The following is a 15,887-nucleotide window of genomic DNA, read 5'->3' on the forward strand; positions in this document are numbered from 1 at the left end:
CAAAATTCATATTTTTTCTCCTATGGTAGATTTATGAACCATTAGCGAGCCAGGCTGGCGCCTAGTTGGGCGAAAGTTGTAATGGTCCTGCCCGTTTGTGCGCTATATGGGCAATCCAAGGCTTAAGGGAAGGAATAGGAGCTCTTCGCTATTGAGCGATCCACGCGTGCAATAAGAAATGTCGTTAAATAGGACCTCCCCTAAAATAGTGAAGTTAGAACGAAAAAAAAGAGTGTGTATCACCCAAATCAATCTCAATGTACCCATATCCTCCTAAACTCAATTTGTTGTAATTTTTACACCTAAATCTTCAATGCCATACGAATCGCCCCCTTTGGTGGTTTTGCAACTGGCATGTCAATTTTTGTTTTTTTTACCACTGATTAGGGCATTGACTCCATCTATTTTTCCCCTAAGCTTTCCCCTTCTCGTGCGGTCAGCGTGCAGTTCATGCCACTATTGGCACCGTCATCATTCACACGGCAAGAAACCTTCCTGAGATCCAAAACGATGGCCATGCGTTGTCGCGCCTCTTTCTACATCCCCATTGAAGGAATTGATGGGGGGTGCGAGGAATCGTCACCTCCGACTCATTTCCAACTTCCGGCAGAGCACTACGATGATGTGGTCTCCTTCCCGGTAGTTCCTGCTTCTTCACTTCTCCTATCTCTGCATCGTGACATCCTCCTGCAGCTCCTGGTGCTTTCCTCCTTGATGTGTGCATCCCCAAGTACCTCACCTTGCATGGTCAAGCTCAGATGTAGCTCTTACGCCTTCCCAAGTCACGCGAGCATGTTTGTAGGTGAGATGCACATCGTTTCCCCTTCCCTGTACCTCACTGCTGCATCGCGCCACCCATCACTGTCGGCCATGCATCCGGCCAACCCCAAAGCCCTCCGCCTTCGACAACCATGTGAGGTGGCGCTGCCTACATTATGCTTGTGTTCTGGGAGCCGGAGGAGGCCTTGCCTACATCTTCCGGGTCAGAGGCGGAGGACGAAAAAAATTTAACGTGTGGCGAAGTCTTAAGGAAATAATTCTTTTGATACAGATCGAAAGAGTCAAGAAACATTACAAAAGAAAAACCAAATATAGGCATGTTTCAATAGGAAAACAACCTAAAACATACCGATAATGAAATTTTCAATGACGTCTAGAAGACTCGGGCAATGGCAATGCCCTACCCTTATTCTAAAAACAAAAACTTGTTCAGTACACAGTACATTAGCATGAATAAAATTATAAACAAACTTTCCATCCTATTGTACAAGATCACTACATAAATCTTCATTATATTCAGAATTACTGCAGTTGGTTCCGAACTTCAGATCCCGGAGAATTGACAGAGAAAAATCGCCAACACCTAACAAAGTGGCTGCAATTAGTCTCTGGTTCGGACCCTGGGGAATTACCAGGAAAATCCCAATGGACCTTGCTGCCGCCGCTGGAGCCATCGGTTGCTGCCGTCGGTGAAGACGCTGCTTGCTTCCTTCGCTGGAGCCGCTGGTGGAGCTTGCTGCCACAGCCCTCTAAGCTCCCAGCCTGCCGTCGTCGGTCGCCCGCTTGGTCCTCGCGACCTGGGCAGCCACCGCCGCCGTGTTAGCTTAGGGTTTCATCGCGTCTGGCGAGCGTGCGTGTGCGTCGGTTTTTTTTTTTTTTTTTGCCTCATGTGCGTGAGCGCTCGATCGAATGGATCCTGCCTGCGGTCGATCTCCACGGGGCACCGGCTACTGGCCCAACAGCATGTATGCGTCGGACCATCATGCTCTGTACCAGCTCTGGCTGCAGTCGAACGACTCCAGAGTGTGCCGATCGGTAGATGCATACGTATAAATATGCCCGAAATCAAGGTATGGCGGCTGCCATACCCTGCCCACCGGAACCCTCCCCCAGTGTTCTGGGTGGTGCACGTCCTAAGCGGTTTGCCGCTTGTGCCAGAGGATGCTTTGTTACTCCTGTTGCCTAGGCCGAGACTGACCCATGAAAGCAAGGCCTAGGGGTGTCGGAACTCCAACCGCGTGAATGACTAGAGCCACTAGCGCACGCGTACATCAGTGATAGTGGACTTACCTTGTTAGAGACATGCAGTGGGTCCGCCTTGACAGGAAACGAGGAAAGGCGATTGGGAGGCGATCGCTAGGTGACCGCTGCTAGTCGCTAGGGTTAGGGTTTCCTGGCAGTGGTGGTGCGAATTCTGACGGCTTGGGGAGGACGAAGGCGTTCTCTCGCGGGCTGGTTGGACTGTGAGATCGAAGCTGTGGTCTACCATGGCGGAGAGAGGCGGCAGAGTAGGGACGGCGACCCCTAGGTCGACGGTTACCCCTCGTGCGGCGGGCATGGATAAGGCATCGATGGCATCTACGGCGAAGTCGCCGACTCCAGGGAAGGCTACTAGCACGACTAAAGACGCTGCAGGGAAGATGGCGATGGGATCTCAGAGTAGAAGCTCATCCAAATCGCCTGCAGACGGGAAGGAGTCAGCGGAGGCAGCGGGATTGTCAGATCAGCTGGGTGGGCTAGTTCTTACGGAGAAAGAAGATTCTGGCTTTGTCTTTGAGGATGCTGTGATGGAGGCGCCTAGGGTTCCGAAGTGGTCGATCATTGGAAAAGCGTTCACGCCGAGACCTCTGAAATTTTGAGCTCTGGAACAGACGATGATACGAGCATGGGGTCTGCACCGTGAAGCAAAATTCAAGGATATTGGTGGAAACAAATTCGTCGTCCACTTTGGGAGTGAAGGGGACTGGAAACATGCGCTAAATGGAGGCCCCTGGAAATTTGATTTCAGCGTGGTTGTGATCAAGGATTATGAAGGAAACACACGCCCGTCGGAGATGATTTTTGACACAGTCGAAGCCTGGGTTAGAGTGACGGACCTTCCTTTGGATAAACGCTCAAAGGCTTTTGGGGAGGCTCTTGGGAACTGGCTTGGTGAAGTGGTTAAAGTGGATGTGGAGAAAGATGGTTTCGCAAAGGGAGTGCACCTTAGGTTTCGAGCAAAGTTGTCGATCTATGAGCCTCTTGTGAGGGGTTTTAACCTGAAAAAATCTGCTAATGATCTGGAAGGAACCTGGTATGACTTTGAGTATGAGAAAATACCCCACTTTTGTTTTGAGTGTGGAAGATTGGTGCATGGATCAGATGGGTGTGTTCCCCCGGTCCAATCGGACATGCAATGGGGGGAGTGGCTTCGGGCCTCGCCTGGGCACTCTTCTTCATACAAAGAGGGACTTCAAAAGGGTGGAAGCAGCAGTAACCATAGCTACAACAGTGCTCCTTTGAGTGGTAATGATAGAGGACAGAGGATGAAGGGGCATGTTAGAGATCACCCAACGAAGAGGAACTTACAAAGGGATTTCAATTTCTCTGCTGATTCCCGCACTGGTGGGGACGGCAGAAAGGATGGTTAGGAAGTAAATAGCCCGAATAAGCATCGGTACAGGCCGACACAAGAAAAGGGAAAGGAGCCGCGACACTGGCCGACGGAGGAGGAAAACACAAATATCCATAGTAGGGATTTACGTGATGATCTGGAGTATAAGAGAGAAAGAGACATGAGAAGGGACTTGAAAAACAAGCAAATGGACATGCGTCAAGAGCTCAGAAGGAAATATGCTGCAAAGACATATGATGGCGTGGGTGGTTCAGGACAGTACAGAGAAAGAGAGAGGCGACCGGGGTATTATGTCAGGAAACCGAGGCCGGAGTATGAATACCATCCTAAGCGAAATCAGGACTGGAATAATGGGGGCAGTAGGAAGAGGACGCCAAAGCAACGATGGGTGGCAAAAGGAGATACTGACATACAGAACAATCAAGATACGTTCATTCGCGCAACGAGGCAGAAAACGGCCTCAGTGTTTGAACATATATCTGATCATGACACATCGGCGGACCCTGCGGCGCGGGGCCACCGGGACCAATGAATATTCTGGTCTGGAACTATCGAGGACTGGGGTTGGACTCGACAGTTGGCGAGCTTCGAGACCTGATTAGGTCCTACAACCCAGCGGTGGTCTTTTTGAGTGAAACAAAGAAAAAGGCTAGTGCGATGGAGAGACTGAAGTGGAGATTAGGATTTCGCAATGGTGTGGCAGTGGATTGTCAGGGTTTAAGGGGGGGCTTGCGTTATGGTGGAGGGACAATATCCAGGTTACAGTCAGACCATGGTGTCAGTATTTTATTGATGCACAGATTCAGTATGAGGGTAAGACCTATAGATTCACTGGTTTCTACGGGGAGCCGCGTACAGAGATGAGGAAGAAGTCTTGGGATGCAATCCGATACCTGAGAGCCCAAGATGATTTGCCATGGTTGTGTGCAGGTGATTTTAATGAAGCTTTATTTCAAGCTGACCAATTTGGGGGTAACACACGTAGCTTTGCCCAGATGGAAAATTTCAGAGTATGTCTGGCAGATTGTGGCTTGGTTGATTTAGGGTACTCTGGGTATCCATATACGTGGGACAACAAGAGGGATGGAGATGATAATGTTCAGGTTAGACTGGACCGTGCCACATGTAATGATGGTTTTGCTGAGATGTTCCCAGATACTTCTGTGGAACATGTTGTTACTGAAGAGTCTGACCATGTCGCACTTGTTATTCGCGTGACGGAGACGGCTCCATGTAGCGCAAGGAGAGGCCCTCGTGAATTCAAATGGGAAGAAGCATGGGTGAAACACAGGGAGTATGAGGACATGGTCACGACAGCTTGGCAAGCGGCAAGCAATGGTGACCGAGGGCTTGCAGCAGTATGGACTAAGTTAGAAAAAGTATCAAAGGAAATGCAGCAGTGGGGCCGATCTATTTTTGGGTCTATAAGGAAACAAATTGGTAAGCTTAAGTGCCAGCTCGAGGATGCCAAAAGGCGAGCTCTAGTTACCGGATTCTCACTGGAGGTTCGGGATTTGGAAGGGCAGCTGCGTGATATCTATGAGAAAGAGGAAATCCTCTACAGGCAACGATCCAGGGTGGAGTGGTTGGCTGCAGGTGACCAAAATACCAAATATTTCCAAAACAGATGCTCGCATAGGAAGAGGAAGAATACGGTCAAGGCTTTGATTCGTGAGGATGGATCCCGATGCACTTCGGACGAGGGAATGAGGGAGATGGCAGCCACGTTTTATGAAAAATTGTTCATGTCCGAGGGGTCGGAGAACGCCAATCAGCTCCTAGAGAATATTGAACCGGCTGTTACAGACTTGATGAACAACCATCTTACGGCTGCTATCTCTGATGAAGAGATAGAGAGAGCGTTGTTCCAAATGGGACCCACAAAGGCTCCGGGGCCGGATGGCCTACCGGCGATGTTCTACCAAAGACACTGGTCTCTGGTTCGGGAGGATGTATGCCGTGCAGTACGTGATTTTTTGGAGGATGTAACAGCACCAGATAATTTTAATGCAACGGCTATACTGATGATTCCTAAAGTTAGCTCACCGGAGCTTCTTTCTCAATTCAGACCGATTAGTCTCTGTAATGTCCTTTATAAAATTGCTGCTAAGGTTCTTGCTAACAGGTTAAAGTCTATTCTCCCAGTGTTGATCTCTGAAGAGCAAAGTGCATTTGTGCCCGGGAGGCTAATAACGGATAATGTGCTGGTGGCATACGAGTGTGTTCACGCGATCAGGACGAGGAAGAGGAAGAAACCATTATGCGCGGTGAAGCTTGACATGATGAAGGTGTATGACCAAATAGAGTGGATTTTTTTAGAACAAATGTTGTCACGCTTTGGGTTTTCACAGAGATGGATATCCATGGTAATGAGATGTGTCTCATCAGCAAAATTTGTGGTCAGGCTAAATGGTGGCTGCTCTAGGAGTTTTCTACCTTCAAGAGGTCTGCGGCAAGGGGATCCACTATCACCATATTTGTTCTTGTTTTGTGTCGAGGGGTTCTCAGCTTTGTTAAAGAAGGCACAACAGAACAAAACAATTAAGGGTGTTTCATTTGGGAGCACTGGCCCCCATGTAACACACCTATTATTTGCAGATGACAACATTGTTTTCTTGGAAGGATCCCAAAATAATATGATAGCACTAAGGGAGATTCTAGAGAGGTATGAGGCCGCTTCTGGTCAAAAATTTAACCTTCAAAAATCTGCTATATTTTTTGGAAAGGGCTGTGCGCAGGAGGAGAAGGGGCCTTTGAAGCAGGCTATTGGAATTGAAACGGAGGCGCTGAGTGAGATATATCTTGGACTACCAACAATGGTTGGAAAATCCAAGGATGGAACATTCAAATATGTTACCGAGTGCTCTAAAGGGAAGGTATCGGGATGGAAAGGACAAGGTTTATCAAAGGCGGCACGAGAAGTGCTTGTCAAATCTGTGCTACAATCTACACCAACTTTTACCATGAGCTGTTTTCAACTCACAAAGAAGATGTGCGGGAACCTGACATCAATTTCGTCAAATTTCTGGTGGGGTGCAGCAAACGGTGAGAGGAAAGTGCATTGGCTAGCATGGGAGAAAATGTGTACTGCCAAGAGGGATGGTGGACTTGGGTTTACAGACCCAGTTGCTTTCAACCAGGCCTTGTTAGCAAAGCAAGCTTGGAGAGTGCTACAGTACCCACAATCCTTGTGTGCTAGAGTTCTGAAGGCCCGGTATTTCAAGGATGGGACGATTATGAATGCAACATGTCCCTCTGGCGCCTCTTATACCTTTCGTAGCATAATCTATGGGAGGGATCTGTTGAGAGAAGGTACGATTTGGCGCATAGGAGATGGGTCTAGGATAAACATACATCATGACAGTTGGATTCCAAGGCAAGGAAGTATGAAGCCGCTTGGGCAAACCTTTGTGCCAGGGGTGACAAAAGTCCAGGATTTAATGACGCCGAATGGGAAGGCCTGGAATATGAATCTAGTTGATGAAATGTTCTCACCAGATGATGCAAGAGATATTAAACAGATAGCGATTGGAGGCCCAAGTATGGAAGACTATTTAGCATGGAATTTTACGAAGAATGGGCAGTTCTCAGTGAGGTCGGCGTATCACTTAAGGATGAGGTTGAACGGGGTGAAGACTGGACGGCCAGGCTCTTCCTCCTCGGTGAACCAACACAAGGGATGGCTAGCTTTGTGGGATACTAGTGCTCCTAACAAGGCAAAAATTCACATGTGGAGGTTAATGAGAAATGGTCTCGCAGTTGGAACAGAGCTCCAGCGGCGGCATGTCAAGGCTAGGGTTTTTTGTGCAGCTTGTGGAAGAGAAGAAACACTACTTCACCGATTCTGGACATGCCCACACTCAGTTCTTTTTTGGAAACTTCTGCGCTCGGAGAAAGGAGTTGCGGTGGCAGCCCCACCGTGTCATACCAACTCCTCGAGCGAGTTGTCCTCGTGGTTGCTAGGCTGGTTTGCGAATGTAGGGGGGAGGAGAGAGCAGCGATGGTCCAGGCCTGCTACGGACTCTGGTTGGCGAGGAACGAGGCGAAAGATGGTAAACAAATATCACCGCCACATGAAATATTGGCTTCTGTATGTGCATATATGACGGAATGGTTCGCTAGTCATGAGAAAGCAGACACCACCGGAGGAGGGATGGATAAAAGCAAACGCTGACGGGGCGGTGTCAAAGCATGGTGACAAGGGAGGAGGAGGAGTGATCCTACGTGGGCACCTTGGTGATTTCCGAGCGGCTGCATGTCAGGTCTACCATCATCAGACAGAGGCAGAGACAGTGGAGATCCTTGCTTGCAAAAGAGCTGTTGAGTTAGCCGCCGAGATCAACGTCAAAAAACTACACCTAGAGACGGACAACAAACAAGTGGCGTTGATGCTTCAGGAAGGAGAAAAGAATTTGGCTGATGTTGGGCCAAGGATAGAGGAGCTTAAGCAGATGTTTCAGTTCTTTAATGACGTGAAAGTGTCTTGGGTCGGTCGTAATGCGAATTCTGCCGCGCATAAGCTAGCGAAAATAGGCGTAGGAGATACTTTATGTAAGGTTTGGCTTATGATGCCACCAGACTTTGTTCTTAGTGTGGTCTTCGATGAGATCCCAGACTTGTTTTAATTAAATAAAGCGGCAGTTACCCTTAAAAAAAAGTGATAGTGGACTTTGTTGGTGCGGAGCAAGCCGCAACCTGACTAGCAAGGAGTAGGTCGAGTTGGTGCTAGAGAGCTTTGTAGCCGACTCATTGCCAGTGTCAGACGGAGTGCCGCGGCGGTGGACGCATCCACCGCTCTTTTCTTCACGTGTCATGGTCCGTGTTTCAAATTTGAGGTAGTCAACGTCCTAATCAGCGTTCAAAACCGTCAATACTTTAATATGCCAACTACAAAACCACTGAAGGAGGTGATTTCTATAGTTTTAGAGACTTAAGGGTAAAAAATATACCAAATTGGAGTTCAGGGGGATATGGTTCTCCTAGCGTGGATTTTGGGGCATCGATATTTTTCGCGTTTAGCGGGTCGACGTTCCGACTCGCTGAAACCAGCGAGCGTATGGGCCAGCCCACGTGCGCGGGTAAGCCCTGCCTGTTTCCTGTTTCATTTCTTTTTCTGTTCGCTTTCTTTTTTGCTTTTATTTATACTTTGAAATATTCTAAATACATATATTACAAAAATGCTCTCCCCAATACAAGATTTGAAAAAATGTTGAACCGGAATTAAAAAATGTTGAACAAGAATTTAAAAAATGTTGAACAAGTATTTAAAAATATTGAATAAGTATTTGAAAAACATGTTGGACATGTAGTTGAATTTTTTTAATAAGTATTAAAAATGTTGGACAGGTATATGAAAAATGTTGAACAATTATTTAAAAATGTTGAATGAGTATTTAAAAAATGTAGAACAAGTATTTGAAAAAGATGTTGATCATGTATATAAAAATGTTGAATAATTATTTAAAAAATGTTGAACAAGTTGTTAATAGAGAAGATCAGGATTAGGGGAGAACTCACACCACGCATTCTCATTGATCGAGTAGGGGGTATATGTACAACTTAGCGCTACCTGCCTACTTAGTGGAGATCATGGGTTGAAGAAACTACCCAACGTGCGCCACGGTCTGGCTGCATGAGCCGGTGCACGTCGTGTACGCGGTGACTATACAGAGGGCGTACACGACGGCGTACACGACGGCGTACTACTGCCTACCCCTCCTCCCCGCGCAGTCGTGACGTCGGCAGCGGCGACACAAAGACTGGAACGGAAGTCGCAGAAGGCATCTGTAGGCAGCCCCTTGGTCATGATGTCGGCGAGTTGCTGGCGCGTGAGGATGTGGAGAACGCAGAACTCGCCAAGGGCCACGCGCTCGCGCACAAAGTGAATGTCTAGCTCCACATGCTTCGTGCGGCGATGGTGGATGGGGTTGACGGAGAGGTACACCGCGGACACGTTGTCGCAGTAGATGAGGGTCGCCTTGTCGACCGGCAGGAAGAGCTCGCCGAGGAGTTGGCGCAACCACACGCACTCGGCCACGACATTGGCAACGCCGCAGTACTCAGCCTCCGCACTGGAGCGATACACTGTTGCTGTTGGGAACGTAGTAATTTCAAAAAAATTCCTACGCACACGCAAGATCATGGTGATGCATAGCAACGAGAGGGGAGAGTATTGTCCACGTACCCTCGTAGACCGAAAGCGGAAGCGTTAGCACAACACGGTTGATGTAGTCGTACGTCTTCACGATCCGACCGATCAAGTACCGAACGTACGGCACCTCCGAGTTCAGCACACGTTCAGCCCGATGACGTCCCTCGAACTCCGATCCAGCCGAGTGTTGAGGGAGAGTTTCGTCAGCACGACGGCGTGGTGACGATGATGATGTTCTACAGACGCAGAGCTTCGCCTAAGCACCGCTACAGTATTATCGAGGTGGACTACGATGGATGAGGGCACCGCACACGGCTAAAAGATCAAACGATCAACTGTTGTGTCTCTAGGGTGCCCTCCTGCCCCCGTATATAAAGGAGCAAGGGGGGAGGTGTGGCCGGCCAGGAGGGGCGCGCCATGAGGAGTCCTACTCCTACCGGGAGTAGGACTCCCTCCCTTTTCCTTGTTGGATTAGGAGAAGAGGGGGGAAGAGGTGGAGGAGAAGAAGGAAAGGGGGGGGGGGCGCCGCCCCCCTCTCATTGTCCTATTCGGACTAGGGGGGAGGGGCGCACGGCCCTTGCCCTGGCCGCCTCTCCTCTTCTCCACTAAGGCCCACTATGGCCCATTAACCCCCGGGGGGTTTCGGTAACCCCTCCGGTACTCCGGTAAAATCCCGATTTCACCCGGAACACTTTCGATATCCAAATATAGGCTTTCAATATATCAATCTTCATGTCTAGACCATTTCGAGACTCCTAGTCATGTCCGTGATCATATCCGGGACTCCGAACAACCTTCGGTACATCAAAACATATAAACTCATAATATAACTGTCATCGAAATGTTAAGCGTGCGGACCCTACGGGTTCGAGAACTATGTAGACATGACCGAGACACGTCTCCGGTCAATAACCAATAGCGGAACCTGGATGCTCATATTGGCTCCCACATATTCTATGAAGATCTTTATCGGTCAGACCGCATAACAACATACGTTGTTCCCTTTGTCATCGGTATGTTACTTGCCTGAGATTCGATCGTCGGTATCTCAATACCTAGTTCAATCTCGTTACCGGCAAGTCTCTTTACTCATTCTATAATACATCATCCCGCAACTAACTCATTAGTTGCAATGCTTGCAAGGCTTAAGTGATGTGTATTACCGAGAGGGCCCAGAGATACCTCTCCGACAATCGGAGTGACAAATCCTAATCTCGAAATACACCAACCCAACAAGTACCTTCGAAGACACCTGTAGAGCACCTTTATAATCACTCAGTTACATTGTGACGTTTGGTAGCACACAAATTGTTCCTCCGGTAAACGGGAGTTGCATAATCTCATAGTCATAGGAACATGTATAAGCCATGAAGAAAGCAATAGCAACATACTAAACGATCGAGTGCTAAGCTAACGGAATGGGTCAAGTCAATCACATCATTCTCCTAATGATGTGATCCCATTAATCAAATGATAACTCATGTCAATGGCTAGGAAACATAACCATCTTTGATTAACGAGCTAGTCAAGTAAAGGCATACTAGTGACACTATGTTTGTCTATGTATTCACACATGTATTACGTTTCCGGTTAATACAATTCTAGCATGAATAATAAACATTTATCATTAGAATAAGGAAATAAATAATAACTTTATTATTGCCTCTAGGGCATATTTCCTTCAGTCTCCCACTTGCATTAGAGTCAATAATCTAGATTACACAAATGATTCCAACACCCATGGAGCCTTGGTGCTGATCATGTTTTGCTCGTGGAAGAGGCTTAGTCAACGGGTCTGCAACATTCTGATCTGTATGTATCTTGCAAATTTCTATGTCTCCCACCTGGACTAGATCCCGGATGGAATTGAAGCGTCTCTTGGTGTGCTTGGTTCTCTTGTGAAATCTGGATTCCTTCGCCAAGGCAATTGCACCAGTATTATCACAAAAGAGTTTCATTGGACCCAATGCACTATGTATGACACCTAGATTGGATATGAACTCCTTCATCCAGACTCCTTCATTTGCTGCTTCCGAAGCAGCTATGTACTCTGCTTCACACGTAGATCCCGCCACGACGCTTTGTTTAGAACTGCACCAACTGACAGCTCCACCATTCAATGTAAACACGTATCCGGTTTGCGATTTAGAATCGTCCGGATCAGTGTCAAAGCTTGCATCGACGTAACCATTTACGACTAGCTCTTTGTCACCTCCATAAACGAGAAACATATCCTTAGTCCTTTTCAGGTATTTCAGGATGTTCTTGACCGCTGTCCAGTGATCCACTCCTGGATTACTTTGGTACCTCCCTGCTAGACTTATAGCAAGGCACACATCAGGTCTGGTACACAGCATTGCATACATGATAGAGCCTATGGCTGAAACATAGGGAACATCTTTCATTTTCTCTCTATCTTCTGCAGTGGTCGGGCATTGAGTCTTACTCAACTTCACACCTTGTAACACATGCAAGAACCCTTTCTTTGCTTGATCCATTTTGAACTTCTTCAAAACTTTGTCAAGGTATGTGCTTTGTGAAAGTCCGATTAAGCGTCTTGATCTATCTCTATAGATCTTGATGCCCAATATATAAGCAGCTTCACCGAGGTCTTTCATTGAAAAACTTTTACTCAAGTATCCCTTTATGCTATCCAAAAATTCTATATCATTTCCAATCAACAATATGTCATCCACATATAATATCAGAAATGCTACAGAGCTCCCACTCACTTTCTTGTAAATACAGGCTTCTCCAAAAGTCCGTACAAACCAAATGCTTTGATCACACTATCAAAGCGTTTATTCCAACTCCGAGAGGCTTGCATCAGTCCATAAATGGATCGCTGGAGCTTGCACACTTTGTTAGCTCCGTTTGGATCGACAAAACCTTTTGGTTGCATCATATACAACTCTTCTTTCAGAAATCCATTCTGGAATGCAGTTTTGACATCCATTTGCCAAATTTCATAATCATAAAATGCGGCAATTGCTAACATGATTCGGACAGACTTAAGCATCTCTACGGGTGAGAAAGTCTCATCATAGTCAATCCCTTGAACTTGTCGAAAACCTTTTGCAACAAGTCGAGCTTTATAGACAGTAACATTACCGTCAGCGTCGGTCTTCTTCTTGAAGATCCATTTATTCTCAATGGCTTGCCGATCATCGGGCAAGTCAACCAAAGTCCACACTTTGTTCTCATACATGGATCCCATCTCAGATTTCATGGCCTCAAGCCATTTTGCGGAATCTGGGCTCACCATCGCTTCTTCATAGTTCGTAGGTTCGTCATGGTCTAGTAACATAACCTCCAGAACAGGATTACCGTACTATTCTGGTGCAGATCTTACTCTGCTTGACCTACGAGGTTCAGTAACAACTTGATCTGAAGTTTCATGATCATCATCATTAACTTCCTCACTAATTGGTGCAGGCGTCACAGGAACCGGTTTCTGTGATGAACTACTTTCCAATAAGGGAGCAGCTACAGTTACCTCATCAAGTTCTACTTTCCTCCCACTCACTTCTTTTGAGAGAAACTCCTTCTCTAGAAAGGATCCATTCTTAGCAACGAATGTCTTGCCTTCGGATCTGTGATAGAAGGTGTAACCAACAGTCTCCTTTGGGTATCCTATGAAGACACATTTCTCCGATTTGGGTTCGAGCTTATCAGGTTGAAGCTTTTTCACATAAGCATCGCAGCCCCAAACTTTAAGAAACGACAACTTTGGTTTCTTGCCAAACCACAGTTCATAAGGCATCGTCTCAACGGATTTTGATGGTGCCCTATTTAACGTGAATGCAGCCGTCTCTAAAGCATAACCCCAAAACGATAGCGGTAAATCAGTAAGAGACGTCATAGATCACACCATATTTAGTAAAGTACGATTACAATGTTCGGACACACCATTACGTTGTGGTGTTTCGGGTGGCGTGAGTTGCGAAACTATTCCGCATTGTTTCAAATGTAGACCAAACTTGTAACTCAAATATTCTCCTGCATGATCAGATCGTAGAAACTTTATTTTCTTGTTACGATGATTTTCAACTTCACTCTAAAATTCTTTGAACTTTTCAAATGTTTCAGACTTATGTTTCATTAAGTAGATATACCCATATCTGCTCAAATCATCTGTGAAGGTGAGAAAATAACGATATCCGTCGCGAGCCTCAACATTCATCGGACCACATACATCTGTATGTATGATTTCTAACAAATCTGTTGCTCTCTCCATAGTACCGGAGAACGGCGTTTTAGTCATCTTGCCTATGAGGCACGGTTCGCAAGTACCAAGTGATTCATAATCAAGTGGTTTCAAAAGTCCATCAGTAAGGAGTTCCTTCATGCGCTTTACACCGATATGACCTAAACGGCAGTGCCACAAATTAGTTGCACTATCATTATCAACTCTGCATCTTTTTGGCTTCAACATTATGAATATGTGTATCACTATTATCGAGATTCATCAAAAATAGACCACTCTTCAAGGGTGCATGACCATAAAAGATATTACTCATATAAATAGAACAACCATTATTCTCTGATTTAAACGAATAACCGTCTCGCATCAAACAAGATCCAGATATAATGTTCATGCTCAACGCTGGCACCAAATAACAATTATTTAGGTCTAATACTAATCCCAAAGGTAGATGTAGAGGTAGCGTGCCGACGGCGATCACATCGACTTTGGAACCATTTCCCACGCGCATCGTCACCTCGTCCTTTGCCAGTGTTCGCTTAATCCGTAGTCCCTGTTTCGAGTTGCAAATATTAGCAACAGAGCCAGTATCAAATACCCAGGTTCTACTGCGAGCTTTGGTAAGGTACACATCAATAACATGTATATCATATATACCTTTGTTCACCTTGCCATCCTTTTTATTGATACGTCTCCAACATATCTATAATTTTTTATTGCTCCATGCTATATTATCTACTGTTTTGGACTATATTGGGCTTTATTTTCCACTTTTATATTATTTTTGGGACTAACCTATTAACCGGAGGCCCAGCCCAGAATTGCTGTTTTTTGTCTATTTCAGTGCTTCGAAGAAACGGAATATCAAACAGAGTCCAAACGGAATGAAACCTTCGGGAACGTGATTTTCTCACCGAACGTGGTTCAAGAGACTTGGACCCTACGCCAAGGCATCGGAGAGGCGGTCACGAGGGTGGGGGGCGCCCCTGCCTCGTGGGCCCCTCGATGCTCCACCAACGTACTTCTTTCTCCTATATATACATACATACCCCCAAACGACCAGAACAGGAGCCAAAAACCTAATTCCACCACCGCAACTTTCTGTATCCACGAGATCCCATCTTGGGGCATGTTCCGGAGCTCCGCCGGAAGAGGGCCGTCATCACGGAGGGCTTCTACATCATCATAGCCTCTCCGATGAAGTGTGAGTAGTTTACCTCAGACCTTCGGGTCCATAGTTAGTAGCTAGATGGCTTCTTCTCTCTTTTTGGATCTCAATACAAAGTTCTCCCCCTCTCTTGTGGAGATCTATTCAATGTAATCTTCTTTTTGCGGTGTGTTTGTTGAGACCGATGAATTGTGGGTTTATGATCAAGTCTATCTATGAATAATATTTGAATCTTCTCTGAACTCTTTTATGTATGATTGGTTATATTTGCAAGTCTCTTCGAATTATCCATTTGGTTTGGCCAACTAGATTGGTAGTTCTTGCCATGGGAGAAGTGCTTAGCTTTGGTTTCGATCTTGCGATGTCCTTTCTCAGTGACAGAAGGGGCAACAAGGCACGTATTGCATCGTTGCCATCGAGGATAACAAGATGGGGTTTATTTCATATTGCATGAATTTATCTCTCTGCATCATGTCATCTTGCTTAAGGCATTACTCTGTTTTTAACTTAATACTCTAGATGCATGCTGGATAGCGGTCAATGAGTGGAGTAATAGTAGTAGATGCAGAATCATTTCGGTCTACTTGTCACGGACGTGATGCCTATATACATAATCATGCCTAGATATTCTCATAACTATGCTCAATTATGTCAATTGCTCAACAGTAATTTGTTCACCCACCGTAGAATACTTATGCTTTTGAGAGAAGCCACTAGTGAAACCTATGGCCCCCGGGTCTATTCTCATCATATCAATCTCCATCACTTTAATCTTGTTTTGCTTTTTTACTTTGCCTTTACTTTTTACTTTGCATCTTTATATCAAGAATACCAAAAATATTATATCTATCAGATCTCACTCTCGTAAGTGACTGTGAAGGGATTGACAACCCCTAATCGCGTTGGTTGCGAGTAGCTATCGTTTTGTGCGTGGCCTCCTACTGGATTGATACCTTGGTTCTCAAAAACT

At 46.2% G+C, this 15,887-nt stretch overlaps 1 pseudogene; it reads left to right on the forward strand.

The window, feature by feature from the left end:
- The first annotated feature begins 2,351 nt into the window (after positions 1 to 2,351).
- LOC147986834 (uncharacterized) lies at positions 2,352 to 3,926 on the forward strand (annotated as a pseudogene).
- The last annotated feature ends 11,961 nt before the right edge of the window (positions 3,927 to 15,887 follow it).

Source organism: Triticum urartu, chromosome 2A (assembly GCF_056163025.1).
Source record: "Triticum urartu cultivar PI428250 chromosome 2A, HENAU_Tu73, whole genome shotgun sequence".
Taxonomy (NCBI): Eukaryota; Viridiplantae; Streptophyta; class Magnoliopsida; order Poales; family Poaceae; genus Triticum; species Triticum urartu.